At 41.2% G+C, this 24,299-nt stretch overlaps 1 protein-coding gene across 2 annotated transcripts in view; it reads right to left on the minus strand.

Annotated features, from left to right (window-relative positions):
- The window catches only part of LOC124130404 (monocarboxylate transporter 12-like), a 33,810-nt gene extending 17,958 nt beyond the window's left edge, over positions 1-15,852 (minus strand). Inside the window, exon 1 of one of the 2 annotated variants that reach the window (XM_046493582.2) lies at positions 15,697-15,852. The gene's annotated coding sequence lies outside the window, so the exon portion shown is untranslated. Of the gene's footprint in view, positions 1-6,837; positions 7,156-15,696 lie in introns of those variants that run through there. The other variant, XM_046493577.2, reaches the window with a different exon arrangement.
- Between the last annotated feature and the right edge of the window lie 8,447 nt (positions 15,853-24,299).

Raw genomic sequence — 24,299 nt, forward strand, 5'->3', positions numbered from 1 at the left:
CAATTGCATTTAACAATGTAACGAAGACACTTTACATTTGGTTGAAAATATAATACACGTGATATAGCGCAATTAAGGACAATGTATTTTAAATAAATAAGATAACACTTCGGTAAAACACGTTCTACATGTGTAACCAATAACTTAAATAATCTTACATGATCTTTGCTATTTATTAAAACAATAGGGGGCACGGGTGGCCCAGTCGTCTAAGGCGCCGCAATTCGCTGTGCAGAGTTGGGCTCGCCAGAAACCTATGATTGTGGGTTCGAATCCCGGTTCGCCCCAATTATGTTCCTAGGTTTGTCAGCACTATACCCTCGCTCGTGGGTTTCACCGCAGTGGTAAACGTCTAAGACCTGTATCACTTCGGGCTTTCCTCCCACATTAAGCTGACACGCCGTGATATAACGGAAATACTGTTAAAAGCGGCGATAAACCCAACTCACTCACTCACTCTTAAAAAATATGAAGAACGTAATGATAAGCGTTACTTTAATATACCTAGCAGAAGATAACCTAAACCCAATAATTAGGATACACATACATTAATAAATATCTTACCAATTACTAAAAATAATCTTACATGATCTTTTGATGTTTATGAGAAACGTAAATATGAGCTTTACTTCAATACAACCTTACAGAATACACCTAAAACCGAATAATAAGAATACACAAATATTAATAAATATCTCACCCATTACTAAAATAATAATCTTGATCTGTTAATAACCAAAAGTCATATGCCCGACGTCATTGAATGTGTACAATGTAGAAATAAATAGAGCTTAATAATACTGAAAATATAGCAATACATGAGCAACTGAATTAAACAACAAGTGTTATGTGCGCTCACGGGTTTTGCATGTACAGTATAGTTGCCTCGCTTAATAAGTACATTGTTTAAGAATTAATTACATCAAGGGTAGTTTGAATAATTTGAATAGAACACACCCTAATCATTTAAAGATGCATTCATTTACATACACTTCAATTGCAAACATTCAATAAAATATACAATTGACAACAGATGCACAGGAATTACTTTGATTCCACGAGCCCGATTATGTGTAATTTTAATTTGCTGAACCAATGTCTAAAAACGTTATCATATTATATTTTGTACTATTTTAATACACACTATATAGTTAGATTGTTTCTCGTGCTACATGATCTAACCTAACTATAATACTAACTTTACTGGTTACCTTAATCATTATTGCCTAATTTAAAATGTTGATTATATTCAAAGCATTTGAGAAAATAGAATGCAATAGAAAACAGGAAAAATAGGAATATAGTTAAAGAACATACAATATACATGAAGTGAACATATCTTACCTTTAAACAACCAAGAGAAGCATCTATTAGTGGCCAGTCTTTATTCCGTGTGTCTTAACAGTGAGGTATCCCGAATAAAGGCCGTTATTTATACCACCGATGTTCTTAGGTCATCATATGGTCGCATTTTGAATTATCACTTACTTAAACAATACCTACACAATGTTGCTAATCTAACGTGCTGACTATCAGAATTTCGAGATTACCTCGCAGTTTTGAAGGACTTGAGTATGCAGAAGTGACTAAAATTACATAAGTTTTCTTGGAGAGCGCGTTACCACAGAGTAATGTTTACTTCTCTCGCTGGACATGTAGTCTTAACGATTAGCTCATAACGCTTTTTGACTAAATCTTGGGAATGATGGCCGGCGTATATCGCAGAAGAAGAAGAAAAAAAATAGTTTATTTAAGTGTCCAGCGGTGTATACATAAAATTACATCAATTTATACAGGAGGTAAAATATATTAAAAGATATACATCGCCCGGCCAGCGTGGGCCTATTAGACACTAATGTTCTTAAAAGCACTGCAAGTGCTAAAATAGTTACAGTGGACAGTGATGAATTTATTTATTAATGGTGCACAAAATACGTGCTAAAAGTATAATACTCGTACATTTATAACAAGCATTGCCATACAATGACATGTCCTCTGTTGGCTAAATTAATGACATATTTGGAGGTACTTAAAGACGTTTTAAAAAGTCGATATGTTCTTAACTTAATACCAGTTGTTAATCCTCTGTCATCCCAGAGCTGTTCCAACCATAATTCCTGATCCTTATTGATAAGTATTCTTCTAGCATGGTCGAAGTCACAAGATGATAGATTAGTTATAACAGAAGTAATTGATTTCACATCGAATAATTTCTTAACTGAATTATCCCTTGACTTACGAAATTTAGATGACCATCTTTGCACTATATGCATTAGCCTGTTTTCATCTGCCAAACTCAGCCTTTTTCAGAAACGTACTATTTCAATTTTTTGCTTTGTCAAACAGATCATGCATCATATTCATAAATGGTAACATGATGTACAATATAATGTATTGCTCAAATGCAATGCCCAAACACTAAATTAACTGCAACATGTTTGGTTGATCAATGACTTGATAAAAACTGTTGTGGACTTGAAGAATGTATGCACTAAAAGGTTGTGTTAAAATCGTATGGAGTTTACGGGCATTTAGAAAGGAAATTCTTATTTTATTAGGGATAACAATGGAAGTTGTAGTTAGCTTGTTTGTAAGAGTGAAACCTCGCCAATTGACAGAGAGAGTGGGGAAGAAATAACCAGAGATTCGAAGGTTGTCAATAGTGTAAGGTGGCTGAATGTTCCAATAAGAAGGGCAAAGAGTCAGAGACATAACTGTGACAGTAGCACAATCAGGACCTGTACAGTACTGAGTTCTAACAAGAGACTGTTATGAGAAGTAGAACGTCGGCGATACTTAATTGCGCTATATTACGTGTATTATAAACTGACGTCCAAAAGAAACTTTACCAACTGAAAATATAAATTTCAGACAAAGTATATTATGTTTTCGATGAAGTCTATCTAAAACACATAGCCTAAATACAACAATAGTGTATGCAGAAAATGTTAATCGTCTGTTACATGTTTGCGAGATAACACGCGAAAAAGTGAAATACACGTGCAGATAAAGGTATAAAACGATTGCAACGGCATGTCAGACATCCACAGTGAACAAAATCACAAAAGAAATGCCACGACTCACAGTCGAACAACGTAAACGAGCCTTGGGCATGGTACAGATGGGAGCCACCCACGCCCATATTGCACGAACCTTCGGTTGCTCCCGTGTTGCCATTACCAACTTGATGCAACGTTACAAACAGACAGGGCGGACCGCTGACAGGCCAAGAACAGGCAGACCCAGGGTGACCACGCCCAATGATGACCGGTACTTGCGAACCTTGCACCTCCGAAATCGCTTCCTGACAGTGACGTCATCGGTGACAAATGCCTTAGGTCACAGGGTTAGTCGACAGACAGTGGCCAGGAGACTCAGGGCTCATGGAATCAGGGCTTTTAGACCATACAGAGGACAGCTATTGACAGCGCAACATCGTCGTCTGCGATTGAGATGAGCCCGGACTGTACGACGTTGGCAACGACGTGACTGGCAGAAAGTCGATTCTGTATGTTTAGGGCTGATGGAAGACATGTGTTTACCGCCAAAGGGGTGAACGTACGGCGGCATGTTGCGTGCAGGAGGTCGTACCATATGGTGGAGGGAGTGTCATGGTGTGGGGAGGGATCTGTGGGCAGGAGAGGACAACGCTGGTTAACCGTTGACGGAAACTTGACAGCTCAGCGTTACATGGATAACATTCTTCATCCAGTTGTCCTACCATTTCTCCAACAGCAGCCACGTGGTGTCATTCATCAGCATGACAACGCTAGAGCCCATACAGCCAGAATTGTCACTAACTTCCTCGCAGCCAACAACGTCAACGTCCTGCCGTGGCCTGCACTCTAGACCGACATGTCCCCCATAGAACACCTCTGGGACTTGATGGATCGTCGTGTTCGACAACGACCACACTCTCCAGCAAACTGGCAAGAACTGATCTTGGCCCTTCAAAAAGAATGGCGTCAAATCCCACGTGACCTCATCAGACGACCGGCTTTTTCTGTGCGTCGAAGAGTTTCTGCGTGTATTGAGGCATTTGATGGTCACACACGCCACTAATGATTTGTTATTGAACGTGAGCGATTGTTAATGTACTCTGCCTATTGTCCATGATTCTGAAAGCGCGAGTTTTGTACCACACCCAACTTTGGAGGGTTCTGACATCATTCTCGGTCGCGGTATGATTGTCAGTTTCAGTGTTGATTATGTTGATATATTGATCTTCTCAATACACTTTACTTCATGCATGTATGTTTTGCAGCAAGGTATATTAAAGTAACGCTTATCATTACGTTCTTCATATTTTTTAAATAAATAGCAAAGATCATGTAAGATTAAATTAGTTATTGGTTACACATGTAGTACGTGTCTTACCGAAGTGTTATCTTATTTATCTAAAATATATACATTGTCCTTTATTGCGCTATATCACGTGTATTATATTTTCAACCAATGTAAAGTGTCTTCGTTTTATTGTCATATGCAATTGTTATTGTATGATACATTGTAAGATTTATACTGCAACTGTTAGTTCATAGTTTGCGGAATACTTTAATTGTCTAAGGTTGTACTTTGTTTATGTTTTATTGCGTAGCTGTCTTATATCATCAAATGTCAATTTCTCATTGCTTTATCATGACGTATCCGTGTCATAACCAATCATGTAGCAATAGCAAACACAAATATAGTTGACTTCGACATAGAATAGTGTCATGAAATATGATTATCCTTTGGTGTGCAATATTTCCGGTTGATAAATCTAACATATGCTTACTTTTAAGAATAGCGACTATACCTTTTTATATTACTTTATAAGGTCTCTGTAACAGATGCAAAATAAAACAAATTTAATAATACAACTGAACCTAAATGTATGTTGTAATATCCTTAAGTTGCTGGGTGCGGCATGAGACCATAAACAAAACATAATATCTTTAAGAATTGCTAAAAAATAATCTCCACAATATCCATACCTCTTTCTCTATGTTTAATGTGAAACATAATAACTCTTTTTAATGATCTGAAGGAATAATAATGACAATAATATCAAAATAATATCATCATTATTTATGTTACTTATCCTCAACTGAAGTAGTCCTCAACAATATACGTTCAGAGAAGAAACCCATGAACATATTATCAATGTAACATACATTAATGGAAATTAGATGAACAGTTGCTTGAACAAATGATATTATTCGGTCGAAGATCTATCAGCCAATACTACATTATTAAATTGTGAGACTACAGTGATTTTGGCAAGGCTACTCTTATAAATGTCATGACGCATTTGAGGCCAGGGTTCTTCTATACTCGCATTAATGTGCTGACTTATTATTGCGTTAATTTCATGATTTACAGTATTCATGAAGAACATTTCACGTGGGACCAACAGAGGGAAATATGACTTTTTATATTTAGCTAGCTCAAACGATCTATTGGTTTGATTTATTGTTATTGTATCCACAAAATAAGTAGGATCCGTTTTTTCCGTTTTTGTTGTTCTTTGTGTAACGCCGCACGTAGCAATATTCCAGTTATATGACGGTTGTCTATAAATAATCGAGTCTGGACCAGACAATCCAGTGATTGATATCACGACCACCGATCCACGCAATTGAGATACAATGACATGCATCAACCAAGTCAGCGAGCCTGACCACCCGATCCCTTTAGTCGCCTCTTACGACAAGCATAGTCGCCTATAACGGCAAGCATGGGTTGCTGTAAATCTATTTTTAACCGGATCTTCAAAGGTCAAGTGGGATTCAACTGATATGTTAAGATGAAATAAAACTGAATTATATGTGCTGTTTACATATCAAAGTTTGCCAAATTGTTACAAAATGTTTGGCCACAGCAAGGCTACGTATTCACAACTTATTGTGGTAGGCACAGTATAACTCATGATTCTGGACTGAGGGAGGGCCGTATTCCTCCTTGTGGGTCACCTGCTTGGCAATATGGGACGGGAAATCTGCAGGGGGTGAGGGCAGTTAAGTTGATGGTACAGACAGATAACAGAGATCATTTTACAAATGTGAAACCTCATTCCACAAAGGAAGAGGCAAAAGCTGAAACTTGGTGAGATTTACAGAACAAAGTCAGTTTCTTTCTAGTTTCTTACTGACTCTCGAGGATACATTTAATAAAAATTCGTGTGTGCGACACGGCCACCAGTCACTAAATTTGGGTCAAAATCTTTCTGTCTTCTTTCATTTGTCATCTGAAATAACATCCCTTCGTGCACTTGTGCTTCCTGCTCAAGTTACCAAACACATCCTGTTTACGTACACGTGCAAGATATATATTACGCCGAGGAGAATTTACGATTATACGTTGATACGTCTAACTGCTGGCCTGGTACGCAATGTCATATTTCTTATCGCCAGGGATCACAGGTGTGATACCAGTCTCCCTCAAGGAGACGTCTGATTAAACTCTTTGCTTCGTCAATGCTTCGTCTAGCCCAAACCGGTAACTGGTACCACTAGCAACGATACAATTGCGTACAAAGACTTACAATGAGTCAAGCATCCGTCACTCGATTTCCATTTTGATTGATTGTTTGATTGATAGATTGATAGATTGATAGATTGATACATTGTGAGTGAGTGAGTGAGTGAGTGAGTGAGTGAGTGGCTGTTTCACTGGTATGTCCGGATCTGGGTACGGGTCACCGGCTTAGCGTCACCGATCTAGATATATCTATGCAGGAATAGGTCATCCATGCGGATAGCGTAATCTCGATTAATGTATTCAGGAACCTTTCGTGAACAACATTTATTGAAAATGCTACCGAAGAATCAAACAACTTTAAGATGATATACTCACATTGAACTGCACGACGCCGATGTGGAACGCTTATACTATTCAAATCATGCCAAGTTGTGGGAGACAAAAGCACAGAGATCCGGGCCCGCAACAAACCGACGCACATAATCCGGGGAACTGTATGACACGCATATTGTGAGTTGATAGCATATTACATGGGCGTATGAAGTACAGGCGGTGGCGCGGCAGTCTCATAAAGCCACGCTTATGAAGCATGATTAGACGTTGACTAGTCAACAGGTCCTCAACACTGATACACGTGGCATTTACTGCACTTCAAGGACGACCGTATACCGGAGAGCCTGCGAGTTTATGCCCCCTCAAAGGCGTGGCTTTGTGTAGGGGACATGGTGACAAGATGAGCAGGCCAGTCAAGGTCAAGGTTATGTATGGGGTGACTGAAGATACAGGATGATATTGCTGACACTGTACCATTGTTTGTTTTTGTTTTGATTGTATATTTTTAACGTTTGCACTTCCAGCTGTACGACGGCGGTCTGTAAATAATCGAGTGTGGACCAGACAATCCAGTGATTGATATCATGAGCATCGATCCACGCAATTGGGATACGATGGCATGCATCAACCGAGTCAGCGAGCCTGACCACCCGATCCCGTTAGTCGCCTCTTACGACAAGCTTAACCGCTTTCTACGACAAGCATGGGCTGCTGAAGACCTATTCTAACCCGGATCTGTACCCATGTGTGAATAATGTACGAATATAAGGAACTAATTCGAAAGTCCATGACGTTCGGTATATCATTGTAAAGGGGTGGTCTCATGCAGGTGTGATGTTAGGCTATGTTCGAGACAACAGTATATAGGTGACCAGGGATAGGGATCGACAGTTCACACACACACACACACACACACACACACACACACACACACACACACACACACACACACACAGAGTGATAGGAATCGACAGTTGATACATAAAGCATGAATCTCGCGTTGATAAGGCAATACCTCATTGAAAGAGGCAAAGACGATAAAATCAGAATGGAGTTAATAATCTATTACCACAGGAATATGAAGTTTTTATAACAGATATGCCATTGTATGATTCCTGTCAGATCGCCTCCGTGGTATGGTGGATAGAACGTCAGCCCGGAGAGCGGAAGGTCGTTGGGTCATACCAAAAGACGTTAAAAGATGGTACCTTTCTGTTTCCCTGCCTGGCGCTCGGAATTAAGGAGATAAACGGAGTGGTCGGCTCGGAGACAGTACACTATGTCTGAGTGGGGTATCCATGTTTAACTGTGGCCTGATATATCAGCGGGCCAGCTAACACTATAAAACCGGCATTGCCCCTGGCTTGTACAAGCAGCCGCACACACACACACACACACACACACACAGCCACAGCCACACACACACACACGCACGCACGCACGCACGCACACACACGCACGCACGCACGCACGCACACACACACAGCCACACACACACGCACACACACACACACAGCCACACACACGCACGCACGCACACACACACAGCCACACACACACGCACGCGCACGCACACACACACAGCCACACACACACACACACAGCCACACACACACGCACGCACACACACACAGCCACACACACACACACGCACGCACGCACACACACACACGCACACACACACACACACACACAGCCACACACACACACACACAGCCACACACACATCCAGATTCCAGTCATGTACTTACCGCGCCAGTTGGAGCAGTGTATTCAGTTATTGTGTCAACATAGCTCGGTCTGGGGAATAGGCGCACTGGCTGAAAGTATCTCCGATCACGTAGATTTATGCAGGAATATGCCTCGGCAAACACCGCAATGCACAGCCTGAGGATAAACCGTGATGACTCAATATAAACATGGTACACCTGTTTTCAAAACACGTGTGCAGTCTTTCTTCTTTACAAATGTCGGTAAATTTCTAAGTCCATAGAAATAGTACATTTTGTTTGAACAAAGCGCAATGTGCACGGAAGCATTCCACCTGTTCTGTGTAGAAAGCCTGTGGGTTAACGCCGCACTCAGCAATATATAGACAACTATATGACGGCGGTGGTTTAACGCCGCACTCAGCAATATATAGACAACTATATGACGGCGGTGGGTTAACGCCGCACTCAGCAATATATTGACAACTATATGACGGCGGTGGGTTAACGCCGCACTCAGCAATATATAGACAACTATATGACGGCGGTGGGTTAACGCCGCACTCAGCAATATATAGACAACTATATGACGGCGGTGGTTTAACGCCGCACTCAGCAATATATAGACAACTATATGACGGCGGTAGGTTTAACGCCGTACTCAGCAATATATAGACAACTATATGACGGCGGTGGGTTAACGCCTCACTCAGCAATATATAGACAACTATATGACGGCGGTAGGTTAACGCCTCACTCAGCAATATATAGACAACTATATGACGGCTGTGGTTTAACGCCGTACTCAGCCAATATTTAGACAACTATATGACGGCGGAGGGTTAACGCCGCATTCAGCAATATATAGACAACTATATGACGGCGGTGGTTTAACGCCGTACACAGCAATATAGAGACAAATATATGACGGCGGTGGTTTAACGCCGCACTCAGCAATATATAGACAACTATATGACGGCGGTAGGTTAACGCCTCACTCAGCAATATATAGACAACTATATGACGGCGGTAGGTTAACGCCTCACTCAGCAATATATAGACAACTATATGACGGCGGTGGTTTAACGCCGTACACAGCAATATATAGACAAATCTATGACGGCGGTGGGTTAACGACGCACTCAGCAATATATAGACAACTATATGACGGCGGAGGGTTAACGCCTCACTCAGCAATATATAGACAACTATATGACGGCGGTGGGTTAACGCCGTACTCTGCCAATATATAGACAACTATATGACGACGGAGGGTTAACGCCGCACTCAGCAATATATAGTCAACTATATGACGGCGGTGGGTTTAACGCCGCACTCAGCAATATATAGACAACTTTATGACGGCGGAGGGTTAACGCCTCACTCAGCAATATATAGACATCTATATGACGGCGGTGGGTTAACGCCGCACTCAGCAATATATTGACAACTATATGACGGCGAAGGGTTAACGCCTCACTCAGCAATAAATAGACAACTATATGACGGCGGTGGGTTTAACGCCTCACTCAGCAATATATAGACAACTATATGACGGCGGAGGGTTAACGCCTCACTCAGCAATATATAGACAACTATATGACGGCGGTGGGTTTAACGCCGCACTCAGCAATATATAGACAACTATATGACGGCTGCCTGTATGTAATCGAGCCTAAACCGGAAAATCAAGTGATTGACATCATGAGCATCGGACGTAAATGGATACGATGACATGAATGTATGTCTTGAAGCACGGGGACTCAAACAAATATCCATTTTTCCACAGGTCAAAGATCATTGCACGTACGACAATATTAGAAATCGACACATTCAAGTTACATTACCGTATTTGTGTTAGCAAAAATCTGCATTGAATTATATCACGACATAACAACTATTTGATCTTTAGGAATGGTCATTTAAAATGGATTGGGTGGGGTGCGGGGAGAAATGACGGAAGAAAGGGAGGTGTGTCGCCGATTAATTTATTTGCTGTAGTTCTATAGGCCCTGGGGCGGTCGGGTAGCCTAGTGGTTAAAGCGTTCGCTCGTCACGCCGAAGACCCGGGTTCGATTCCCGACATGGGTACAATGTGTGAAGCCCATTTCTGGTGTCCCCCGCCATGATATTGCTGGAATATTGCTAAAAGCGGCGTAAAACCAAACTCACTCACTCACTCTATAAGCCCTTCTATAGAATTCTATAACTGGAAATCTTTGTACATATAACATGTAACACCTGTTGCATTAATTCAACAACAAAAGAGATATGATATATAGTGGATATTATTAACAATTGAAGCATATGTGGTTTGTCACATGGACTGATTGTTACAGATGTACGATGGTCTATATAGAGATCCAAATACATGAAGACACAAATTATTTTCTTCAGATCCACAGACCTTCCTAAGTATGGTGGCCGAGGGGGGACATCGCCTTCTCGCTCTATCGCTTTCTCGCTTTCTCGCAGTGAAGCAATATCCCCTGTTGACCGCTATAGGGGCTACATGTGCTATCTGATTCAACTGGGAGGGAATGTTGAACTTTTCTCACTATATTTACTTTAAACATTATTTAACTGTATAGTACAGACGTAGGTGATTTTACAACAATCCACAGATTTTTGCGTAAAATGTAATTGATTGATTTATGGCCCTATTTAGTGTTATGTTACCATCACGCCGACAAATCACGCGCCGACACATCACGCGGGTCATGGCAAAACGCTCTAAATAAATAAGGTAATATCTAAATATATACTTTTCAAAAGAAGTTAAGAAGACTATGGTTAATTAGTCATGGCTGATTGTATTGCAAAATACAATCTTATAATTGTGGGTGTTCTATAACTTATTTTCGATAGTATATGATGTTACAGCGTGTCATGTGGGGAATCGAACTGGGTCTTCGGCTTGACGAGCGAACGCTTTAACCACTAGGCTACCCCACTGCCCCCATCGCTGTACTTGTGTAAACTACACATATGGAGAGACATAAGAATTAGTGTGGCCACATAGTTAACGTTGTTAAAAATATGAAGTGCATTACTATGATTATCTGTAACATATGTTACATCAGCTATCATTGTGATATTTAATGCATGGTTTTGTCAAAATTATGTATGTGTGTGTGTCTGACTCATTTTCTGTGTACATATGTGGTGGATAACCACATGACTCAGAACGTACAACTGTTAACGATACAGTTCAATAGACAGAGAATTGTTTCATAAATATGTATATTCCTGCTGGAGCCTATATGCTATATAGAGGTTATCACGCGTGTGTGTTTGGGGATGGTGAGTATCCTGCATTAGGAATAAACATTGTATTTAGCGAGCCTTGGCAAAGTTGCCAAAAGTATAAAATGCCTTAGTTACGTCGCAGTTCGACACTGATTTTCAGTATATTAGACTGTTCTTTTGATAATTGTAGCAATTATCCCTGTAGCCGATAGTTAATTCTGACTCGATCGCCGAATGACAAGTGCGACGCCATGTTTGTTTAAAAACAGTGAAAGTAGTCCCTACTTGACCTTTGATATTTGCATCTCTATCCGCATATGACCCCAACGGATATCGTTTTTATCCTTTGGCTTTATCCTGCCGAGAAACCTACCCATTATATGATAAAATCGGATATCTAGTCTCCCCTGGCGGGAAAGTTAAACTACATTTTACAAGCAATTTAGTATCAAATTTAATTCCCGAAGACAGTTTGATGGGAAGGAATTATAAGAAACTCGTTGTTTTTAAATTATATTCACAACGAATTTCATTTATATTGTCCAAGGAATGAGGTTACGGGTTAAAGGTGCTCTCAAAAGTCGTATAGGTGACTTAAGGTAGAGACATATACTAGTATCTAATCGATCTGTAACATAACTGTGTACATGTAGAACCTTTGTCTGCTTAATGTACATGCATCTTTATCAATATAATTGTCATCCCGAAATCGGACGAGCACACATTCGGCTTTAACTCCAAATCTGATGACCGACAAAATAATTCTTTGGACGTTGCAAACAATACAAACAGTGGCTCATAATACTGACAATTATTTGTCAATATATGATCTATATGTAAATCATTTTTCTACTACAAGATGCTGAAAAAATCTAATTATGAAAGGCAAAATAGCGGTGATGATTATAGGAATGGATCACTGAATATCAGCAAAAAACGTTTTAATGAACGGTTTTATTGGAAATATCTCTTTCTCGCTCTATTGCTTTTTCTAATACCATCGTCATATCTCGTGTGACCCGTGAAGATTCCGGGGTAGAGAATAGGTCTTCAGCAACCCATGCTCGCCGTAAAAGGTGACTATGCTTGTCGTAAAAGGCGACAAACGGGATCGGGTGGTCAGGCTCGCTGACTTGGTTGATGCATGTCATCGATCCAACTTACGTGGGTCGATGCTCGTGATATCAATCACTGAATTGTCTGGTCCAGACTCGATTATTTACAGACCGCCGTCATATAGCTGGAATATTGCTGAGTGCGGCGTTAAACAATAAACAAACAAACCATCGTCATATGAAGGAATCGGGTGTTCTTTAACTTCTTTCGAATAATCTGTACTGTACTGAGAGTAGACTTAATAAATTAAACTTTGCATTTATGTCTCAGAAATGACTTGATAAGACGGCCTCACTGCACACTTTGAATAGCGGAAATACCAACTTGAATATAAAACCAATCAACTATCTATTTCCACATTACGGTTTACTAAGAACAATATGCCATTCAAACGCTAGAAATAATGGTCATCCGGTAGTATTACCATTGCTGGGGCGAGGACTTACAGTTTGATCACATCTACTCCGCAAACAGAATAAACATTGATATAACCTAAGTGTTGTTTTTAGGAAAACACAATTGTTTTTTAGGAAGAACTCTACTCAGCGCTAAGAAGCGGTGTAATTTGCTGTTTGTTTTGAAAACTAGGCCTGGGGCTGGGGGATCCAATAAAACTCCTAAATAGGGCCATAAATCAATCAAATACTTTTTCACGCAGAAATCCGAGGATTGTTATAAAAGCACCTACGTCTGTACTGTTACAGACAATATTGTTTAAGTAGATAGTGAGAAAATTTCAACATTCTTTCTATATGTATAATTTGAAATGTGACTGGAAAAATCTCAGCTCTCTTTTATTATTAAAACCAACCTCAGCCTCCGCCCACTGAGGTCAGGTTTAACATTTCATTAATGTTGTTTTACGTATATACTTTATATCGTATAAAAACCCACAACATATGCGACCCCTATAGTGGGAAAGAGGGAATATGGCTATACCGCGAGAAAGCGATGTCCCCTCTCAGCCACCATACCTTCCATCATCCTACCCTTTAATCATATTTTTTTAGAGCTCCACCATTTTTAATAATTTGGAAAATGAGTAATTAAGGTTGATTAAGAAGAAATAATGTGTTATTTCGCTCGCGCCGTTAATGCACTCTTACTCCATGCGTCACTGAGAATAAGACAAAGCCATTTGTCCAGTGAAGATCGCTTTCTGGAGGTTACACGTCAGTACTGGGTTGTATATCTCGTTCGTGATTTACGTTGAGGTTTACCACCTGGGTTTATATATTTACGAGCCTTGGAGAGTCTTGGTTTATTCGTTTGTTGTTCAACGCCGCACTCAGCAATATCCCAGCTACATGACGGCCGTCTGTAAATAATCGAGTCTGGACCAGACAATCCAGTGATTGACATCATGACCATGCATCTACGCAATTGGGATGCGATGACATGCATCAACCAAGTTAGCGAGCCTGACCACCCGATCCTGTTAGCCGCCTCTTACGGCAAGCATAGTCGCCTTTAACGGCAAGCATGGGTTGCTGAAGACCTATTCTATCCAGATCTTCACGGACCTAGAGAGTCTTAGTAATAATTTTGGGGCTTTAAAAAGAGTGTCACGGATTGGTTTCATGCACCAGCAACAAATGAAGTACAAAGCATGCGTGATGCCTTATGTTTGTTATCAATGGGGATGTCCCTGTAGAAGTTGGATCTTAGTGATTGAGTCTCCGAACATTGAAAGCAATTTTATCAGAACAGAAATATGACAAATAAATCTTTTGTAAATGGTGCAGTGGAAGAAGTTAAAATGATTCTAAAATCTAATGGGACTTGCATTGGATATTTGCGTCCATTTTTAATTTTTATGTCTGTCCGACGCTACATGTTGCGTACTGTAAAACCATGTTTACGGAACTGCTTAGACTAACATTTAGTCTCTGAAATCTTATATTACACAATATCCTTCTTGACTCCCTATGCTGATTTCAGCTAGCTTGAGCTGGCAAGACTTGCTTTTGTATGCGTTTCTAGATTATTATTTTTTCATAAAATAAATATATTCCACGGTCATGGTGCAGGACTAGGAACTGCTAATTTCATAAGATTATGCAAGGTAACTGTCCCATTCTCGTGAACCGCGAAGCACTTCCTTTACGACAATTGTAAAACGAATGTGGGTGTATGCTGCAATATGAATTAAAGACGTGAGTAAATGGTATCACACTCCGGCGCAGTGGTGATTTAACTACACGTACTAGGTTGGCGTCAAGGAACGTTGAGTTGGAGAGTAGATGCGAAGCCCGAAAAATCTCTAGACTGGAACCAGTTTTGAAAAAATGGACTATTCACTGCGCATGAATATTTTTCTTCTTTAGTATTTTTTTTCTTAATCACAAATGTGAAAAAAATAATTAAATATTAAGTTGGATCAATATTAAGGGGATAAAACAAGGACTGATCGGCACGAAGTCAGTGCAACGTATCCATGTTAAAATGCAGCATGGTATCTCAGTAGGCTAGTATCGTTGGCACTTCGGTGGGACATGGGTTTTAACAGAGCGTTGAGTTGGAACTGTAGCATTACAGTAAGGTCTATGCGAACAGGAAAATAATATGGTTCAGGGATGTTGAGACAGACTAGTCAGACCAGTAATTAATTAGAGAAAGGACGGTAGGCCAAGTATGGCTTTGTGGAAGACTAACATTTAACGTAAAGTTATCTCATTTAAAAAATATATGTACAAGATAAAAATAAAAATAAATGCAATGGAGCCTAGAACAATTCTAGACTTCAGATGGATTGATATATAATTTATTCTCAATTGTCTGGGAGAAAGACTAAAATTTAATATCGAGTAACTACCGATCTACCTACCTGTGGTTTGAATGTTTCAATCACAAGGAGTCCTCTCGACAATTTTACAGGAGAAAAATTCGAAAGAAAACAGCAGATGTTTAAGTCTGAAACAGACTTAAGAAATATTCGCATTAGACTCTGTCATATTAAAAATAATGCAGTCTTCATAAATTAAAACATCTAAATATATAATCCACATAACACCAAGTCAGTTGGGGAAAATTCTAGATGTGCATCTAAGAAAATAACAAATGATGCTGCCTTTGTTTTGTCAATGCTCCCATGATGCATGTTGCACTACACTTAGCCATGGCACACGACATGGAGTGGGTAAAAGGAAATATATACAAGTTCTTTACACTTGGGAGAGACAGAGGGAAGCCATTTATTAGTTTAGATAGGGTGTATTACCGAACTGCCCAGGTTCTGGGGCGTTCATACCAACAATTCTACGGTGGTTTCCGACTTTAGGCATTGTGGATGAGGGCAAAGTCTGTCATGCAGACCCTAAACAAATATATTCAATACAGCCCATGCAAGTCTATAATATTTGGCAAGTCTAGATTACTGCAGTGTCTGAAAATGAAAAGAGTCTGGGTTCCTTTTTATTATATTTCTAACAATAAGTTAACAAACGTTTTTATCCTTAAAATGTGTTCACTTCAGAGAATAATGTTAGTCATTGTGGGATACTGCAAGCTGACAGTGACACGATACGTGACAGTTTGAAAGTGATTTTCCTGAGGGCTAAATAAAGTGTGTTTAGAGTCAGTCGAGGTTTGACCTTCGGACAGTGGCACGGCATGGTTGCCTGGCGAACGCCTCCAAGATGCGCCTAGCCATTGTTGTACCATCATTACTGTATACAGTAAACTACGGTTATAACGAACACGTTTATAACGAGTGAGTGAGTGAGTATGGTTTAACGCCGCTTTTAGCAATATTCCAGCAATATCACGGCGGGGGACACCAGAAATGGGCTTCACACATTGTACCCATGTCGGGAATCGAACCCGGGTCTTCGGCGTGACGAGCGAACGCTTTAACCACTAGGCTACCCGACCGCCCCCGTTTATAACGAACTTATTTTTTAGTCCCGGCGATTAGTTCTATATATGCTGTATATATGCTTATAACGAACTACGGTTATAACGAACAAAAATTAGTGGTCCCTTTGAGTTCGTTATAACCGTAGTTTACTGTATTCGCATCTGTACTGATATCAGGAATACAGGTGCAGTGGGCCCACTGATGGCCTCCTGTGGTTTAAGACCAACAGATATTCCAAACTATTTAAGCCGGTATACTAGCACTAGAAAGTCGACACGAGCCCGGAGTACTACAAGCAGCCATGCGCGCGCACACACACACACACACGTGCATGCCACATACACGTGCATTAACGTTGAACGCGACGTTGAACCCCATTTCAACTCGGTGACCACGCCCATACATAAGTAAGTCTTCAAGTGAGGTCTATACGCGTGGCGGATAAGCAGCGTGTAAGCTGTAAATGGTATTTTGAAAGACGTTGCTGAGCATGACATGGACATATGCTGACAACGAAAAACTATCTACATGTTTATTTGGTTTTTTTTCATAACACGGAAGTGAAAAACTGTTAGAAATACCTGGCTGACTTGATTCATCGTGTCTCGGTGACTTGGAGCGTTTACACGTTGTCAAGGTCGCTGTGATATCCACATCTCAGTCAGACAGTCCGTCACTTACTCCATAGCATAAGTAACATTCTACACAGTTAAACATTGTAACACTCTCTCAGTTAAACATTGCACTTGGGCCTATTTAGGGGGAGAAGAATATTAAAAGGTGTATATTCAACCTCTGTGTTGGAATATTATAATTATTATTATTTTAACCAAAGCTTCAATATATCACAAGGGACTATCAAAACATATCAAACCATTGTTAGAACATACACGTCATTAAACATATCATTGTTGGTGTTGCCAACATTATTGCTGCGAGCACTTTAACAGTAATGTCTGTGGTAGCAGCTGTGTAATGTCGCAAGCAGCCATTAAGTGTACATGTGTGCGTGCGTGTGTGTATGAGTGCGTGTGTGTATGAGTGTGCGTGTGTATGAGTGTGTGTGTATGAGTGTGCGTGTGTATGTGTATGAGTGTGTGTGTATGAGTGCGTGTGTGTATGAGTGTGTGTATGAGTGCGTGTGTGTATGAGTGTGCGTGTGTATGTGTATGAGTGTGCGTGTGTATGTGTATGAGTGTGTATGAGTGTGCGTGTGTATGTGTATGAGTGTGCGTGTGTATGTGTATGAGTGTGCGTGTGTATGTGTATGAGTGTGCGTGTGTATGTGTATGAGTGTGCGTGTGTATGTGTGTGCGTGTGTATGTGTATGAGTGTGCGTGTGTATGTGTATGAGTGTGTGTATGAGTGCGTGTGTGTATGAGTGTGTGTATGAGTGCGTGTGTGTATGAGTGTGCGTGTGTATGAGTGTGTGTGTATGAGTGTGCGTGTGTATGAGTGTGTGTGTATGAGTGCGTGTGTGTATGAGTGTGTGTATGAGTGCGTGTGTGTATGAGTGTGCGTGTGTATGTGTATGAGTGTGTATGAGTGTGCGTGTGTATGTGTATGAGTGTGTATGAGTGCGTGTGTGTATGAGTGTGTGTATGAGTGCGTGTGTGTATGAGTGTGCGTGTGTATGAGTGTGTGTATGAGTGTGCGTGTGTATGTGTATGAGTGTGTGTGTATGAGTGTGCGTGTGTATGTGTATGAGTATGCGTGTGTATGTGTATGAGTGTGTGTATGAGTGTGCGCGTGTATGTGTGTGCGTGTATGAGTGTGCGTGTGTATGTGTATGGGTGTGTGTATGAGTGTGCGTGTGTATGTGTATGAGTGTGTGTATGAGTGCGTGTGTGTATGAGTGTGTGTATGAGTGCGTGTGTGTATGAGTGTGCGTGTGTATGAGTGTGTGTGTATGAGTGTGCATGTGTATGTGTATGAGTGTGTGTGTATGAGTGCGTCTGTGTATGAGTGTGCGTGTGTATGTGTATGAGTGTGTATGAGTGTGCGTGTGTATGTGTATGAGTGTGCGTGTGTATGTGTATGAGTGTGTGTATGAGTGCGTGTGTGTATGAGTGTGTGTATGAGTGCGTGTGTGTAGGAGTGTGCGTGTGTATGTGTATGAGTGTGTGTGTGTACGAGTGCGTGTGTGTATGGGTGCGTGTGTGTGTGTGTGCGTGTATGAGTGCGTGTGTGTATGGGTGCGTGTGTGTGTGTGTGCGTGTATGAGTGCGTGTGTGTATGGGTGCGTGTGTGTGTGCGTGTATGAGTGCGTGTGTGTATGGGTGCGTGTGTGTGTGCGTGTATGAGTGCGTGTGTGTATGGGTGCGTGTGTGTATGAGTGTGCGTGTATGAGTATGTGCGTGTGTGTATGAGTATGTGCGTGTGTGAGTGTATGCGTGTATGAGTGCGTGTGTGTGAGTGTGTGCGTGTATGAGTGTGTGTGTGTGTGTGAATAAGTGTGTGTGTATGGGTTTGCGTGAGTGTGTGCGTGTATGAGTGTGTGTGTGAGTGTGTGCGTGTATATGTGCGTGTGTATGAGTGCGTGTTTATAGGTGTGCGTGTTTGTATAACTGCGTGTGTATGTGTGTGTGTGAGTGTGTGCGTGTATGAGTGCGTGTGTGTGAGTGTGTACGTGTATGAGTGCGTGTGTGAGAGCGTGTGTGTGTGTGCGTGTATGTGTGTGCGTGTATGAGTGCGTGTGTATGAGTGTGTGTGCATGAGTGTGCGTGTGTATGTGTATGAGTGTGTGTGTATGAGTGCGTGTGTGTATGAGTGTGTGTATGAGTGCGTGTGTGTATGTGTATGAGTGTGCGTGTGTATGTGTATGAGTGTGTATGAGTGTGCGTGTGTATGTGTATGAGTGTGCGTGTGTATGTGTATGAGTGTGTATGAGTGTGCGTGTGTATGTGTATGAGTGTGCGTGTGTATGTGTATGGGTGTGTGTATGAGTGTGCGTGTGTATGTGTATGAGTGTGTGTATGAGTGCGTGTGTGTATGAGTGTGTGTATGAGTGCGTGTGTGTATGAGTGTGCGTGTGTATGAGTGTGTGTGTATGAGTGTGCATGTGTATGTGTATGAGTGCGTGTGTATGAGTGCGTCTGTGTATGAGTGTGCGTGTGTATGTGTATGAGTGTGTATGAGTGTGCGTGTGTATGTGTATGAGTGTGTGTATGAGTGTGCGTGTGTATGTGTATGAGTGTGCGTGTGTATGTGTATGAGTGTGTGTATGAGTGCGTGTGTGTATGAGTGTGTGTATGAGTGCGTGTGTGTATGAGTGTGCGTGTGTATGTGTATGAGTGTGTGTGTGTACGAGTGCGTGTGTGTATGGGTGCGTGTGTGTATGTGTGCGTGTATGAGTGCGTGTGTGTGTGGGTGCGTTTGTGTGTGTGTGCGTGTATGTATGGGTGCGTGTGTGTGTGCGTGTATGAGTGCGTGTGTGTATGGGTGCGTGTGTGTGTGCGTGTATGAGTGCCTGTGTGTATGGGTGCGTGTGTGTATGAGTGTATGAGTGTGCGTGTATGAGTATGTTAGTGTGTGTATGAGTATGTGCGTGTGTGAGTGTATGCGTGTATGAGTGCGTGTGTGCGTGTGTGCGTGTATGAGTGAGTGTGTGTGTGTGAATAAGTGTGTGTGTATGGGTTTGCGTGAGTGTGTGCGTGTATGAGTGTGTGTGTGAGTGTGTGCGTGCATATGTGCGTGTTTATAGGTGTGCGTGTTTGTATAACTGCGTGTGTATGTGTGCGTGTGTGTGTGAGTGTGTGCGTGTATGAGTGCGTGTGTGTGAGTGTGTACGTGTATGAGTGCGTGTGTGAGAGCGTGTGTGTGTGTGCGTATATGTGTGTGCGTGTATGAGTGCGTGTGTGTGAGTGTGTGCGTGTATGAGTACGTGTGTGTGTGCGTGTATGCGCGCGTATGAGTGTGCGTGTATGAGTGTGTGCGTGTATGAGTGCGTGTGTGTGAGTGTGTGCGTGTATGAGTGTGTGTGTGTGCGTGTATGAGTGCGTGTGTGTGAGTGTGTGCGTGTATGAGTGCGTGTGTGTGTGATGGTGGTGCAAACAACTGTCAACAGTTTATAGATATATACTCACATATAAAGGACATGATCAACATCTTTCTTCTCCCTACCACGTTTTGGTAGGCGCCTAGCTGAACATAATAACCTACTTTTACTTGCCTGAGTTCTCAATGACCCTTTGATTGATCCAACAGCCTGTCAGCTCGGGATTGGACAGTACATTGACTATGATGTAGCAGCTAGTAATTTGGTACAGGTGGACGTTTCCAAAAGCAATATGCAATGCAATGTATGTATCCATGGTAACCGTGGCCATCTGCGAGTATCGAGTTTGTTCGGTGATGACAAATGAAGTGTTGAATATTAATGGGAGGTAACTCGTGAGAGAACTGATCGTAATACCTTGTTATTGTACGAGTTGTGGAAACACGTGATCGATTCCCAGTTGACTATGTTTCTCGGGGATTATCTGTAACTGTGCGAGTATAGTTTAGGACCACTTTTCAAGCAAAATCAGTCGAGAATGAGAAATTCATTACCTTTATTCCAGGCTTAAAGGTAAGAGAGAGAGAGAGAGAGAGAGAGAGATATTATAATACACAAATTGTCATACGATATAGGATGAAAAATACAAACAAATGTCCAATGATTCCAACTGAGTGAACCTGGGGACAAACAATTTCACCAATTTCTTTGCACTCAAAGGGCATTAAATTCCAGGAAATAACTAAAGTTCAATACCCACATTGGATTTGCTGTTAGCATAAACAGTTTAGAAAATCACCATAAAGGGACATGACTTATTCTCCAATTTGATAATGACCCTCTTACAACCTGAACGAAAGTTAGCCAGTTGAGGATTACAAAAGAATCTGGGACACTGAGACACACGTAAATCCCCAAACACACATACTTGACACTTAGGGGCAGTGAGGTAGCCTTCTGGTTGAAGCGTTCGCTCGTCACGCCGAAGACTCGGGTTCGATTCCCCACATGGGTACAGAAATTGCTGCAGTATTGCTAAAAGCGAGGTAAAACTATACTCACTCACTACAAACATTTAACATTATATACTCAGGTGTACATCACATTGAATAAATCGCCATATTTTTTAATCGGTAATGAATACTGAAAGTTGTTTTCAAGTATTAAAATACTTATGAAACTATAAAACTGGCACAGAAATACTATGATGTATTTGTTGCTTTGTCTTCAAAGCACGTCATACGACGCTTGCTTAAAAGTTGCCTTTGCCTCTTCATGTGTTTGTGATGGTGCCACTGGTGGGGCAGGATACGCTCACGTTTTCGCAAGCAACTCGTATCATCACTTTTTAATATTGATTCATAAACACATGCTTATGATATAGTCGATTTTTTATGATTAAATAAATAATTATAAGAAGAAGAATTCTTATAATGTGCCACCTTCTACGCAACATAGCATGCTCAAAGCGCTGACATCACACATACATCTGTAAACAAGAGTTAGTGGCTGAGCTATCAAACAAAGATGTTTTAAGTCTTGAAGTGTGATGGGGCTGTTTGGAGGGCACTTGGAAGATCATTCCAGTTGTTTTACAGCAGTTACTTGCGAAGTTTGATCACCAAAGGATTTAAGTTTATGTAATGGTTGTGTCGCTTTTAGTGGCTGTTCAATGCCGCGCCCTCTACACAGGCTATGGACGACCATAACAGCCGTTATACTGCTAACTATCATTCAGGTCTACCATACCAAATAAAAAAACACATGAGAGCTACAAAGCTATGGAAAATGTACATACTTTAATTACGATCCTCATAATTACGATGCAGATTTAATGGGGATTGTGTCTGTTAGTTATTTGTGTGGCTATATAGAAGCCCAGTTCGCATGCACAACTTTTACGCACGTACTCAAATTTACGTGTGTTTTTGCACACGTACTCGTACGTACAAGTAAAATTACTTGGCGTTCGCAAAGCTTTAGTCAGATGTTGTATATTGAGGGCAGTACTTGTAAATCCAAAAGTTACATTTTCGGAATCATGTAATCACAAGCATTCAATATGGAAAAACTTATTTCACATGGCATATGTAAGTGTGATGAAGGTTATCAAAAAGAAATTGGAATTAATTTATTTGAGTGAACACTTTCAATAGAACATGTATATACGAATCAACGAGTACATCCTTCATCCATTGCATAATGGCGAATATACAAGTGAATGTTCAGTTTATACCAAATTCCCAAGGTGGTCAGAACCTTTGTTCTCCATCCATCCAAAAAAATCGACAGAGTAATCACTAAACTCCAAACAGGACACACCAACCTAAATAACCACCTAAAAAAAAATTAAAAACACACTACAGGTAACTGCCCACACTGCAAACAACTAGAAACCCCAGAAAACGCACTCATCCACTGCACACACTACCTAACACATCGAACCGCATTACAAACCACCCTCAATCTAAACAAGGATCTAACTCTAGAAGCAATACTAAACCCACAAAATAAACTCAAAAACTTCAAGGCCTTAGGCGTATTCTTAATAAAAACGGATCTAATAAAACGCATCTAAAAACACAATAACCTACCAAATCAAAATCACATAAACAAACAAACATCCACCATACCCAGCTCCCTTAGTTTTCCTCCCCAATCCCATCGGCATCTATTCCAAATCTCAAAATTCCCAAATTCTATATAAGCAACCCCTAAAACCCCCCTCTTGGGTTGCACAGACCACCTTCGCCCCTTTCGGAAACACGTTAAATGGCCTGGCCGGGCCCGTGTGCGAAATACGCATCAGTCGGAAAGCGCACGTTAAATCTCCAAAGTAAGTAAGTAAGTAAGAACCTTTGTTACCAGGGTCATACATTTAGGGTTAAGAAGACCAACAACGGCGAAGACTTTCTGCTTCGTCAAGACGACGAGATCCTCATCTTCTCAACTGCTGAAAACCTGCCACACCTGTCCACGTCCGAGGTCATCTTGTGATGGAACATTCAGCGCTACCCCAGAAGTGTTCGATCAACTTTACACTGTCCATGCTTTTGTTGAGGGAAATATGTTTCCATTAGTCTATGTCCTCCTGCAAAACAGTGGCGGTCTGGTAGCCTAGTGGTTAAAGCGTTCGCTCGTCACGCCGAAGACCCGGGTTCGATTCCCGACATGGGTACAATGTGTGAAGCCCATTTCTGGTGTTCCCCGCCGTGATATTGCTGAAATATTGCTAAAAGCGGCGTAAAATCATACTCACACTCCTGCCAAACAAGACACAGTCAACGTACCAACATTTTTTTCACTTTCCTCCAACAGAAAGGTGAAGCTCTCGGCCCACAACTTCCACCCAGACCTGTGTTTACAGACTTTGAGAAAGCAGCACAGAATGCTGTCAAACATGTGTTTGCCTGTGAACTGAATGGTTGCCTTTTTCATTTCCGACAGGCAGTTTGGCGCAATGTTCAGAAGTGTGCCTTTGCAAACAAACCTGATGTTAACCTTTTTTGTGAGACGAGCATCAGCCTTCTCTCTCCTCAGACCTTGTGATATAGATGACTACTGGTTTCATGCC

Source organism: Haliotis rufescens, unplaced genomic scaffold, assembly GCF_023055435.1.
Source record: "Haliotis rufescens isolate VD_foot unplaced genomic scaffold, xgHalRufe1.0.p SCAF_9, whole genome shotgun sequence".
Classification (NCBI taxonomy): Eukaryota; Metazoa; Mollusca; class Gastropoda; order Lepetellida; family Haliotidae; genus Haliotis; species Haliotis rufescens.